The sequence below is a fragment of the Salvelinus alpinus genome, chromosome 22 (genome assembly GCF_045679555.1).
Source record: "Salvelinus alpinus chromosome 22, SLU_Salpinus.1, whole genome shotgun sequence".
NCBI classification, from domain to species: Eukaryota; Metazoa; Chordata; class Actinopteri; order Salmoniformes; family Salmonidae; genus Salvelinus; species Salvelinus alpinus.
In genome coordinates this window covers 44603645-44617964 of record NC_092107.1, presented here as the reverse complement: position 1 = coordinate 44617964, position 14320 = coordinate 44603645, and the positions used below count along the sequence as shown (strand labels likewise).

Genomic DNA, 14320 nt, shown 5'->3' with positions numbered 1-14320 from the left:
GGAGTGGCTTCGGGACAAATCTCTGAATGTCCTTGAGTGGCCCAGCCAGAGCCCGGACTTGAACCCTATCGAACATCTCTGGAGAGACCCCATCCAACCTGACAGAGCTTGAGAGGATCTGCAGAGAAGAATGGGAGAAACTCCCCAAATACAGGTGTGCCAAGCTTGTAGCGTCATACCCAAGAAGACTCAAGGCTGTAATCGCTGCTAAAGGTGCATCAACAAAGTACTGAATAAAGAGTCTGAATACTTATATAAATGTGATATTTCATTTTTATTTATTTTTTATAAAATAGCAAAAATTTCTAAAAGCCTGTTTTTGCTTTGTCATTATGGTGTAATGTGTGTAGATTGAGGACGGGGGAAAATATGAATCAACTTTAGAATAAGGCTGTAACATAACAAAATGTGGACAAAGTCAAGGGGTCTGAATACATTCCGAAGGCACTCTACATAACTAGGAAGAAAGTGTCAGATAGCACATAGTAGCAGCTGCCAGGTCTCTGACTCCCTCCCTATAGGCTGTCTCATCGTCGTCGATGGTATGACCTACCACCATTGTGGTGCTGGAAAACTTCAAATCAAATCGTATTTGTCACGTACACATTTTTAGCAGATGTAGCAAAATGCTTGTGATCCTAGCTCCAACAGTGCAGCAGTAATATCTAACAATTCACAACACACACATCTAAAAGTAAAATAACTTTATTAAGAAAAATGTAAATATTACGACGAGCAATGTTGGAGTGGCATTGACTAAAATACAGTAGAACAGAATAGAGTAGAACAGAATACAGTATATACATATGAGATGAGTAAAGCAGTATGTAAACATTATTAAAGTGACTAGTGTTCCATTATTAAAGTGACCAGTGATTCCAAGTCTATGTATATTGGGCAGCAGCCTCTAAGGTGCAGGGTGGAGTAACAGGGTGGTGGCATTAACTAAAATACTGTAGAATAGAATACAGTATATTTTTATTTGATTTGAACTTTATTCATACAGGTTTTTCTCATTGAGATAAAATCTCTATTCCAAGAGAGACCTGGTCCAACAGCATCAGGGGGAACAAAGTTTCAGACAAAACAACTTACACTAACACAACATTAAACAAAACTATAGACACATATAAAGTACAACAATTACATATTACGTAAAAAAACACGAATGTCATAACTTAAAAACAGCTGTCCTTAAGACAATTAAACTCTTCAATGATATTTACATCGATCAAGTGTTTAAACTCCACCAACGAAACTAGATCATCACATTTTAAAATGTTCAGGAGAGAATTCCAGGACCACGAAGCTGAGTAACTAAAAGTATTTCTACCATGACCTGTTCTACTTTTTGGTACTGTTAGAAGCAAATGAGAATGGGACCGTAATTGATATTTATTTACTGACCTGATTAAAAAATAACAGAGATAAAGTGGCATTTTACCCAATATGGCCTTAGAAATCAGTGTAAACCAGTGGTTAAGTCTATGCAAGGTCAATAAAGACCAGCCAACGGCGCTGTAGAGATCACAATGATGTGTTAGATGTTTTTGATTTTTAATGATCCTGAGGGCTGCATGATATACTGAATCAAGTGCTCTCAGGGTAGTGGTTGAGGCCTGCATATATATAACATCACTACAATCTAAAACCACCAGTAATGTACATCGTACCAGCTCCTTCCTGGCCTCCAGAGAAAAACAAGCCTTATGCCGGTAATAAAAACCTATTCTCAGCTTGAGCTTCCTTATCAAGTTCTCTACATGCACAGTGAAGCTCAGCTTATCATCATCCACACACCCAAATAATTGTACACTTTAACTTGCTCTATAGTATGTCCAGCCAATGTAGCAATGACATGATTAGTAACATGCTTGGCATTTGAAAATACCATGCGTTTTTTTTACCCGAATTCAGAACCAGCTTCAAATCACACAGATTCTGTTGTATGGTGTCAAATGCTCTTTTGGCATTTTCAAAAGCTAAAGATAAACTACTACCACTTGAACAAAGAACAGTATCATCTGCATAAAAATGAACATCTGCTGTTTCAATAAGATCCCCAATGTTGTTGATATACAATATGAACAACAGTGGGCCCAAAACAGAACCCTGTGGAACACCTGAGCACAACTCACAACTCTATGGATTTACAACCATCCGCCATTACACATTGTGTACGATTTGATAGGTAATTTATAAACCAATCTAGCGCATGACCAGTAATTCCACAACATTTTAACCTTTTCACTAACACAGCATAGTCCACGGTGTCAAATGCCTTCGAAAAATCAATAAAGACAGACATAAAATGTAACTTCTTGACAAAAGAGCACAGTGAATGTCATTTAAAACCTTCAATGTTGCTGAAACAGTGCTGTGGCCAGACCTAAACCTGATTGCATTCCATTTAAGATGTTGTTTTCTTGGAGGTAGGCCTTCAGCTGCCTACAAATTAAGGACTCCAGTACCTTAGACAGTACAGACAGCGTTGATATGGGTCGATAGTTGTCAAGTAGCGAAGGATCTCCACCTTTCAGGAGAGGCAGTACAAAGCAGATTTCCATAACTTGGGGATTTCCTTAATGTCAAGTGAAAGGTTAAAAATACATGTTAAGGTGGAGAAATTATGTCTGCAGCTAGGTGTAGGAGGCGGGGGGGGGTCGAGTTCATCAGGGCCAGGGGATTTTTTTCTATCAATTTATTTCAGGGCTTTACACACTTCTGAAACAGAGAAGGAGGACCTAGCGAAGGAGTGCCCAGGGGTGTCAGGTAAATTCACAGGGGGCTCATACCTTTAAGCTTTAAAATAAACTGCCTGCATCTAGAGAATGTTGATTTAATAATGCATAGTTCTCACGAGCATTCACGGAGAAAGCGCGTGGTTTCTCCCAAAATAGGAGGGAGAAACAGTCATATATACAGGGCACCTGTACCAGACTGGGAGAGACAGACAAGGGCAAGGGGGGGGGGGGAAACCATGAAGGTGATATAATCGCTAGCCAGAACGGTAATAAAAATTGCTAACATCCAGACCAGAGTAGATAGTCATATAAAAGCAGGGAGCAAAATGTTTGGTGATGAGATTCAGTGTGATAGAGGAGGGACAAACATATGAGATGAGTAAAGCAGCAGGTAAACATTATTAAAGTGACTAGTGTTCCATTATTAAAGTGGCCAGTGATTCAATGTCTATGTGTATAGGGCAGCAACCTCTAAGGTGCAGGTTTGAGTAACAGGGTGGTAGCCAGCTAGTGATGGCTGTTTAACAGTCTGATGGACTTGAGATAGAAGCTGTTTTTCAGTCTCTCGTTCCCTGCTTTGATGCACCTGTACTGACCTCGCCTTTTGGATGCTAGCGGGGAGGAGAACAGGCTGTGGCTTGGGTGGTTGATGTCCTTGATGATCTTCTTGGCCTTCCTGTGACATCGGGTGGTGTAGTTGTCCTGGAGGGCAGGCAGTGTGCCCCTGGTGATGCGTTGGGCAGACCGCACCACCCTCTGGAGAGTAACCAGGTGGTAGCCAACTAGTGATGGCTGTTTAACTGTCACGATCGTTGTTAGAATGAATGGACCAAGGCGCAGCGTGCGTAGAGTTCCACATGTTTTAATAAATTAAACTCACCAAAAAAACAAGACAGAACAAATGAAACGTGAGGTAAAGGCAGTGTTCACAGGCACTACACAAAAACAAGATCCCACAAACAACAGTTGGGAAAAGGCTGCCTAAATATGATCCCCAATCAGAGACAACGATAGACAGCTGCCTCTGATTGGGAACCATACCAAGCCAACATAGAAAACGAAAAACTAGAATGCCCACCCTAATCACACCCTGACCTAACCAAATAGAGAAATGAAAGGATCTCTAAGGTCAGGGCGTGACAGTATCCCCCCCCCAAAGGTTCGGATGCCCGCCACAAAACCTGACTCTATAGGGGATGGTCCGGGTGGGCATCGTCGACCCCGCTCCACTCACGGATCCACCAGCTTAGGTGGCGGCTCTGCTGCGGGGATCTTCGCCGGAAGCTCTGGACCGTGGATCGTCGCAAAAGACTCCGTACCGTGGATCATCACCGGAGGAACCGTGCCGTGGATCGTCGCTGGAGGAACCGGACCGTGGATCGTTGCCGGGGACTCCGGACCTTGGATCATCGCCGGAAGCTCCGGACTGTGGATCGTCGCCGGAAGCTCCGGACCGTGGATCGTCGCCGGGGACTCAGGACCTTGGATCATCGCCGGAAGCTCCGGACTGTGGATCGTCGCCGGGGACTCCGGACCTTGGATCGTCGCCGGAAGCTCCAGACCGTGGATCGTCGCCGGGGGCTCCGGACCGTGGATCGTCGCCGGAGACTCCGGACAGTGGATTGTCACCGGGGACTCCGGATTGGGAACCCTCGCTGAAGGTTCTGGACTGGGAACCCTCGCAGGATGCTCCGGACTGGGAACCCTCGCAAGAGGCTCTGGACTGGGCACCCTTGCAGGAGGCTCTGGACTAGGAACCCTCACTGGAGGCTCCGGACTGGGAACCGTCGCTGGAGGCTCTAGACTGGGAACCGTTGCTGGAGGCTCCGGACCTTGGATCCTATCTGGATGCTCCGGGCCATGGATCATCACTGGAGGCTCTGGGCCATGGATCATCACTGGAGGCTACGGGCCATGGATCATCACTGGAGGCTCCGGGCCATGGATCATCACTGGAGGCTCCGGGCCATGGATCATCACTGGAAGCTTCGGGCCATGGATCATCACTGGATGCTCCGGGCCATGGATCATCACTGGAAGCTCCGGGACATGGATCATCACTGGAGGCTTCGGGCCATGGATCATCACTGGAGGCTTCGGGCCATGGATCATCACTGGATGCTCCGGGCCATGGATCATCACTGGAGGCTCCGGGCCATGGATCATCACTGGAGTTTCCGGGCCATAGATCATCACTGGAGGCTACGGGCCACGGATCATCACTGGAGGCTCCGGGCCACGGATCATCACTGGAGGCTTCGGGCCGCGAACCATCGCTGGAGGTTCCGGGCTGCAGACCGTCGCCGGAGGCTCTGGACTGGGAACCGTCACTAGAGGCCTGGTGCGTGGAGCTGGCACAGGATGTACTGGGCCGTGGAGGCGCACTGGATGTCTGGAGCGTAGAGCTGGCACCACGCGTCCTGGACAAATTACCACCTTCGCACGTTAAGTGCAGAGAGCTGGCACAGGGCGCACTGGGCTGTGAAGGCGCACTGGGGACACAGTGCGTAGAGCCGGCGCAGGATGTACTGGACCATGGAGGTGCACTGGAGGTCTGGAGCGCTGAGCCGGCACAATCCGTCCTGGACAGATACCCACTATAGCACGACAAGTGCGGGGTGCTGGTACAGAACGCACCGGGCTGTGGAGGCGCACTGGAGACAAGGTGCGTAGAACCGGAAAACATGGCACCTGAACGGTGACCAACTCCACACGGTGAGTACAGGGAGTTGGTTCTGGTTCCCAACTTGGCTCCGCCAACCATTCCGTGTGCCTCCCCAAACATTTTTTTGAGGCTGCCTCTCGGGCTTCCGTCATGGCCGCGAACCCCGGTGTCGTCGATGTTGCTCCCTCGCTGCTTCCGTCTGCTCCCATGGAAAGCGATCCTTTCCGGCCAGGATTTCCTCCCACGTCCAGGATCCCTTCCCGTCCAATAAATCCTCCCATGTGCGTAGAGTTCCACATGTTTTAATAAATGAAACTCACCAAAAAAACAAGACAGAACAAATGAAACGTGAGGTAAAGGCAGTGTTCACAGGCACTACACAAAAACAAGATCCCACAAACAACAGGTGGGAAAAGGCTGCCTAAATATGATCCCCAATCAGAGACAACGATAGACAGCTAGCTGCCTCTGATTGGGAACCATACCAGGCCAGCATAGAAACGAAAAACCTCAATCACACCCTAACCAAATAGAGAAATAAAAGGATATCTAAGGTCAGGGCGTGACATAAACAGTCTGATGGACTTGAGATAGAAGCTGTTTTTCAGTCTCTTGGTCTCCGCTTTGATGCACCTATACTGACCTCGCCTTCTGGATGATAGCGGGGTAAACAGGCAGTGGCTCGGGTGATGGTTGTCCTTGATGATCTTGTTGGCCTTCCTGTGACATCTGGTGGTGTAGGTGTCATGGAGGGCAGGTAGTTTGCACCCGGTGATGCATTGTGCAGACCTCACTTCCCTCTGGAGAGCCTTACGGTAATGTGCGGAGCAGTTGCCGTACCAGGCGGTGATACAGCCCGACAGGATGCTCTCGATTGTGCATCTGTAAAAGTTTGTGAGTTTTTTGGTGACAAGCCAAATTTCTTCAGCCTCCTGAGGTTGAAGAGGCGCTGCTGCGCCTTTTTCACCACGCTGTCTGTGTGGGTGGACCATTTCAGTTTGTCCGTGATGTGAACTTAAAACTTTCCACTCTCTCCACTACTGTCCCGTCAATGTAGATAGGGGGCTGCCCCCTCTGCTGTTTCCTGAAGTCCACAATCATCTCCTTTGTTTTTTTGACATTGAGTGTGAGGTTATTTTTCCTGACACCACACTCCAAGGGCCCTCACCTCCTCCCTGTAGGCCGTTTCTTCGTTGTTGGTAATCAGCCTACCACTGTGGTGTTGTCTGCAAACTTGATGATTGAGTTGGAGGCGTGCATGGCCACGCAGTCGTGGGTGAACAGGGAGTACAGGAGAGGGCTGAGAACGCACCTTTGTGGGGACCCAGTGTTGAGGATCAGCGGGGTGGAGATGTTGTTACCTACCCTCACCACCTGGGGGCGGACCGTCAGGAAGTCCAGGACCCAGTTGCACAGAGCGGGGTTGAGACCCAGGGTCTCGAGCTTGATGACGAGTTTGGAGGGTACTATGGTATTACATGCTGAGCTGTAGTCGATGAACAGCATTCTTACATAGGTATTCCTCTTTTCCAGATGGGGTAGGGCACAATAAGGCACACTAAGTTGACTGTGCCTTTAACCTCTCTTGGGTACGTGAGACATTAGCGTCCCACCTCTTCAACAGCCAGTGAAACTGCTGGGCGCCAAACTCAAATACAGAAATACTCATTATAAAAATTCAGAAAACAAAACATATTTTACATAGGTTTAAAGATTAACTTCTTGTGAATCCAACCACGGTGTCAGATTTTAAAAATGCTTTACGGCGAAAGCATACCTTGTGATTATTTGAGAACATAGCCCACTAGACAAATCATTACAAACAGTAACCAGCCAAGTAGAAGAGTTACACAAGTCAGAAATAGAGATAAAATTAGTCCCTTAACTTTGAGGATCTTCATATGGTTGCACTCAGCAGACATTCATTCACTCAATAAATGGTTCTTTAGTTCGATAAATTATCTTTATATCTAAAAACCTCAGTTTTGTTCGCGCATTTTCTCCAGTAATCCACAGGCTCAAACGCAGTCAAAACAGGCAGACAAAAAATCTAAATTGTATCCGTAATGTTCATAGAAACATGTCAAACGATGTTTATATTCAATCATCTGGTTATTTTTAGCCTAAATAATCGATAATATTTCAACCGGACAATAACGTCGTCAATTTAAAAGGTAAACAAGAAAGGCACTCTCTCGGTCGTGCGCATGAAAAAGCTCTGTGACACTTTAGGGTCCACTCATTCAGACTGCTCTTACTTCCTCATTTTTCAGAATACAAGCCTGAAACAATTTCTAAAGACGGTTGACATCTAGTGGTTGACATTGAGTCCTAAGTCAATGGATACTGTAATGCCATTGAATAGAAAACTACAAAACCAAAAAAAAAAATACTTCCCAAACAGATTTTTCTCAGGTTTTCGCCTGACAAATCAGTTCTGTTACACCCACAGACACTATTTTAACCTGTTTGGGCTATAGGGGGCGTATTGGAAAAACTGGAAAATATGTGCAAATTTTCAAACGGCCTCTTAATCAATTTTTGCTCTTACAATATGCATATTGTTAATACTATTGGATAGAAAAGAGTCTCTAGTTTCTAAAACCGTTTTAATTTTTTCTCTGAGTGGAACACAAGTCCTTTGGCAGCACTTTCCCCGACCAGGAAGTAAAATGCAAGATGTTTATGCTCGCTTCAACGCTCTGCCTATACATGGTCATGCCACCTATGACCCGAAACACACCTCGTACGCCTTCCTCTGGGTGTCAAGAGGACGTCAGAGGAGAAATCTTGCGTTTATCTTGTTCTGACGTGAAATAAGACCTATTTCTTTGACGTGACCGTCAATTTCAGGAAGTCAGAAGCGCGCGACTTGGGAGAGATATCATGTTTTGTTTTGCTGCCGTTTCGGATGTGAACTATCTCCAGCTCGGATTTGATTTGATAAATGAGACCATGTCATCGTAATGTATGTTTTTTCAATATAGTTTAATCAGATTATTTGAATTTTTTCGGGAGTTTTGCCGTGTTCCGTAATGTTTACTTTGTTTACGTTGGAGAGATCCGTGCCACTCGACTAGTACCCCTGCTAAATGAAGATGGAAAGTTGCCATTCTGAATGGATTGAACGACTCTTCTGGACTAAGGACAACTTGATCAACATTCTGATGAAAGATCAGCCAAAGTAAGACCAAATTTATAATGTTATTTCATATATCTGTCGTGCATGTCAACTGGTCGCGCGCGCCCAAGTGTGTCTGTCTGGCGTGGCTATGCTAATTTAGCGCTACATTTAGTTTTCGATGTAAAACATTTAATAAATCGGAAATATTGTCTGGAATCACAAGAATCCTGTTTTTCAATTGCTGCACAGTATGTATTTCTCAGAAATGTTTTATGAGGAGTAATTAGGTATTTGATGTTGGTGTCTGTAAATGTTATGGCTGCTTTCTGATTGTAGCTGAAATGTAATTTATGATTTATACCATAAATATGCACATTTTTCAAAAAAAAACATATGCTATACAATAAATATGTTATCAGACTCATCTTATGAAGTTGTTTCTTGGTTAGTGGCTATATATATCTTCATTTGGTCGAATTAGTGATAGCTGGTGATGGACGTAAAAACTGATTGGTGTTAGAAAGTGGTGTCTTTTGCTAAGGTGGTTAGCTAATAGATTTACATATTTTGTTTTCCCTGTAAAACATTTAAAAAATCGGACATGTTGGCTAGATTCACAAGATGTCTGCCTTTCATATGCTGTATTGGACTTGTTAATGTGTGAAAGTTAAATATTAAAAAAAAATGTATTTTTTGAATTTGCCGCTCTGCCTTTTCAATGGAATGTGGGAGGAGTGCCGCTAGCGGGACCCGTGGCCCCTAAAGGTTAACTGTTTCGGAAACTTTAGAGTGTTTTCTATCCACATCTACCAGTTATATGCATATCATATCTTCTGGGCCCGAGAGGCAGGCAGTTTAATTTGGGCATGCTTTTCATCCAAAATTCTGAATGCCTAAAGAAGTTAAACAGCTTGAAAAATTCCAGAAAATTATGTCATGGCTTTAGAAGCTTCTGATAGGCTAAGTGACATCATTTGAATCAATTGGAGGTGTACCTGTAGATGAATTTCAAGGCCTACCTTCAAACAGTGCCTCTTTGCTTGACATCATGGGAAAATCTAAAGAAATCAGCTAAAACCTCAGAAAATAAATTGTAGACCCACACAAGTCTGGTTCATCCTTGGGAGCCATTTCCAAACGCCTGAAGGTACCACGTTCATCTGTACAAGCAATAGCACGCAAGTATAAACACCATGGGACCACGCAGCTGTCATACCGCTCAAGAAGGAGACGCATTCTATCTCCTAGAGATGAACGTACTTTGGTGCGAAAAGTGCAAATCAATCCGAGAACAAAAGCAAAGTACCCTGTGAAGATGCTGGAGGAAACAAGTACAAAAGTATCTATATCCACAGTAAAACGAGTCCTATATCGACATAACCTGAAGTCCTCTCAGCAAGGAAGAAGCCACTGCTCCAAAACCGCCATAAAAAGCCAGACTACGGTTTGCAACTGCACATGGGGACAAAGATCGTACTTTTTGGAGAAATGTCATCTGGTCTGATGAAACAAAAACAGAACTGTTTGGCCATAATGACCATCGCTATGTTTGGAGGAAAAAGGGTGAGGCTTGCAAGCCGAAGAACACCATCCCAACCGTGAAGCATGGGAGTGGCAGCATCTTGTGCTGGGGGGGGTGCTTTGCTGCAGGAGGGACTGGTGAACTTCACAAAATAGACGATATCATGAGGAAGGAAAATTATGTCGAAATATTGAAGCAACATCTCAAGACATCAGTCAGGAAGTTAAAGCTTGGTCGCAAATGGGTCTTCCAAATGCACAATGACCCCAAGCATACTTCCAATGTTGTGGCAAAATGGCTTAAGGACAACAAAGTCAAGGTATTGGAGTGGCCATCACAAAGCCCTGACCTCAATCCTATAGAAAATTTGTGGGCAGAACTGAAAAAGCGTATGCGAGCAAGGAGGCCTACAAACCTGACTCAGTTACATCAGCTCTATCAGGAGGAATGTGTCAAAATTCACCCAATTTATTGTGGGAAGCTTGTGGAAGGCTTCTCAAAACGTTTGACCCAAGTTGAACAATTTAAAGGGATTTCAACCAAATACTCATTGATTGTATGTAAATTTCTGGCCCACTGGGAATGTGATGAAGGAAATAAAAGCTGAAATAAATCATTATCTCTACTATTATTCTGACATTTCACATTCTTAAAATAAAGTGGTGATCCTAACTGACCTAAGACAGGGAATTTTTTGGATTAAATGTCAGGAACTGTGAAAAACGGAGTTTAACTTCTTATGGCTGCAATCCATTTAAGGAATGATATGACAACAGCCAGTGAAAGTGCAGGGCGCCAAATTCAAAACAACAGAAATCTCATAATTAGAATTCCTCAGACATACATGTGTCTTATACCATTTTAAAGGTAATCTTGTTGTTAATCCCAACAAAGTGTCTGAGGCTTTTCAGAGAAAGCACCACAAACGATTTTGTTAGGTCACCACCAAGCCACAGAATAAGCACAGCCATTTTTCCAGCCAAAGATAGCAGTCACAAAAAGCACAAATAGAGATAAAATGAATCATTAACCTTTGATGATCTTCATCAGATGACACTCATAGGACTTCATGTTACACAATACATCTATGTTTTGTTTGATAAACTTCATATTTATATAAAAAAATCTGAGTTTACATTGGCGTGTTACGTTCACTAGTTCCAAAAACATCCAGTGATTTTGCATAGCCGCATCTATTCAACAGAAATACTCATCATAAATGTAGATGATAATACAAGTTATACACATGGAATTATAGATACACCTCTCCTTAATGCAACCGCTGTGTCACATTTCAAAAAAACTTTACGGAAAAAGCAAACCATGCAATAATCTGAGACGGCGCTCAGAACAAGTAAAATTAGCCGCCATGTTGGAGTCAACAGAAACAAGAAATGACTTGATACATTTTCCCTTACCTTTAATGATCTTCATCAGAATGCACTCCCAGGAATCCCAGGTCCACAATAAATGCTTGATTTGTTCGATAATGTCCGTTATTTATGTCCAATTAGCTACTTTGGTTAGCGCGTTTGGTAAACAATTCCAAAGTCACGAAGCGCGTTCACTAAAATGTGACGAAATGTCCAAAAGTTCCGTAACAGTCAGTAGAAACATGTCAAACGATGTATTGAATCAATCTTTAGAATGTTGTTAACTTCTCACGAGTCACCATCCCGGTTCCGGGAGCACCCCCCACAGTAAAAAAAGCTGACTAGCATAGCCTAGCATAGCGTCACAAGTAAATACTAGCATCTAAATATCATTAAATCACAAGTCCAAGACACCAGATGAAAGATACAGATCTTGTGAATCCAGCCATCATTTCTGATTTTTAAAATGTTTTACAGGGAAGACACAATATGTAAATCTATTAGCTAACCACGATAGCAAAAGACACAACTTTTTTTTCCCACCATTTTTTTCCTGCATGGGTAGCTATCACTAATTCGACTAAATAAAGATATATATAGCCACTAACCAAGAAACAACTTCATAAGATGACAGTCTGATAACATATTTATGGTATAGCATATGTTTTTTTAAGAAAAATGTGCATTTTTCAGGTATAAATCACAGTTCTACATTGCAGCTGCAATCTGAAATAGTGCCGAAGCTGCCAGAATAATTACAGAGACCAACGTCAAATAACTAATTACTCATCTTAAAACATTTCTGAAAAATACACAGCGTACAGCAAATGAAAGCCCAACATCTTGTGAATCCAGCCAATATGTCAGATTTTTTAAGTGTTTTACGGCGAAAACACAATATAGCATTATATGAGCTTACCACAATAGCCAGAAACACAAGCAATTAACCAGCAGCACAGGTTAGCGATCGTAACAACCCAGCAAAAGATATATAATTTTACTAACCTTGATATACTTCATCAGATGACAGTCCTGTAACATCATATTACACAATGCATATAGCTTTTGTTCGAAAATTTGCATATTTAGCAGCACAAATCGTGGTTATGCAATGTAATCAGTAAAAACATGGCATGCATTCTGGTCGGCTCCATCTTGGAAAGGCACCTAATCTAATCAATAAATAATCAAAAACTTGACTAAAAAATACAGGTTGGACAGCAATTGAAAGATGCATTAGTTATTAATGCAACCGCTGTGTTAGATTTTTAAAATTAACGTTACTAGACATACAGTGTGCGTTACAGCCAGACCAGTGCCGCAATAATGGCCGAAAAATACTTTTACATTTTTCCACAGAACAACGAATTAACATCATAAATAGTTCTTACTATTAGTTGAGCTTCCATCAGAATCTTGGGCAAGGTGTCCTTTGTCCAAAAGAATCGTTGCTTTGTTGTAAAACGTCCTCTTCAACTTCGGAATTAGTAGCTAACAATAGCTACGTGGCACACACATGTCCAAATCCTCCAAACGCAATACTAAGAAAATTCCGAAAATAGCAATATACTCGCATAAACTGATATAAATCGGTTTAAAATAACTTCGTTATGATGTTTCTAACACCTATATCGAATTAAATCACAGACGGATATATCTTAGGCCGATAACGAGAGCTTTTGAGCATGCCATTCTGATGTCCTCTCTTGCGTCTTGACGAGCGTCCAAAAGAACGGACATCCCACTCCATGGCCTTTTATAAAGTCTGAGAAATACGTAGAGACTCCATTCCACTTCTCATTGGTTACTGACATCCAGGGGAAGGCGGGTGCAGTTCATTTCGACCCATAGGACACATACAGAGCTTTAAACTGATCCGAGATCAGAGCCTAGTTTTCAGACCTTCGCAGTTCCTGTCATGATTTTCGCTGCAGAAAGACTTCTGGTTCACCCACAGACATAATTCAAACGGTTTTAGAAACTAGAGATTGTTTTCTATCCAATAGTAATAATAATATGCATATTGTACGAGCAAGAATTGAGTACGAGGCAGTTTAATTTGGGAACGCAAAATGTCGAAGTTGAAACAGCACCCCCTGTATTCTCAAGAGGTTAACATAAATCTTGAATAACGTTCCAACCGGAGAATTATATTGACTTCAGATGAGCGATGGAACAGGGCTCACTCTCATGTGAACGCGCATGGTCAAAGAATGGTCACCTCATGACAGTGGTGACTAATTATTCTCTCATTCGACCCCCCTTCACAGTAGAGTCATCAGACAAAGTTCTACAGACTGTTGACATCTAGTGGAAGCTGTAGGAAGTGCAAACCCATTCATATCTCGCTGTAATTTCAATGGGATCTTGGTTGGAAATCCACCAGCCTCAGAATTTCCATTTGCTGTTTGGATTTTTTCTCAGGTTTTTGCCTGCCATATGAGTTCTGTTATACTCACAGACTTAATTCAAACAGTTTTAGAAACGTCATTGTGTTTTCTATCCAATACTACTAATAATATGCATATATTAGCAACTATGACTGAGGAGCAGGCCGTTTACTCTGGGCACCTCTGTGCACTTTTCATCCAAGCTACTCAATACTGCCCCTGCAGCCATAAGAAGTTAAATGTATTTGGCTAAGGTGTATGTAAACTTCCGACTTCAACTGTATGTGTTTTTGCTGTTTGTTCTTTGTTATATAGCCAAAAAGGTTGGAGAAGTGGTTCATCCTTACATCTCCATTTTGGATAGATAATGATTTGTGTTGTTTAGAGTTTTCCAATTTTCCCAGAAGTGGTTAGATTCTATGGAACCTTGTAGTGATGTTCCTTCTTTGTCCGTAGTGTATTTCTGTATTGTTTTTGTGATTCACCATAGTGAAGGATCAGA

At 42.9% G+C, this 14320-nt stretch overlaps 1 protein-coding gene across 1 annotated transcript in view; it reads left to right on the top strand.

Moving 5' to 3' along the window:
- LOC139549548 (contactin-5-like) overlaps window positions 1-14320 on the top strand; it is a 785449-nt gene that overhangs the window by 650114 nt on the left and 121015 nt on the right. The window lies entirely within an intron of this gene.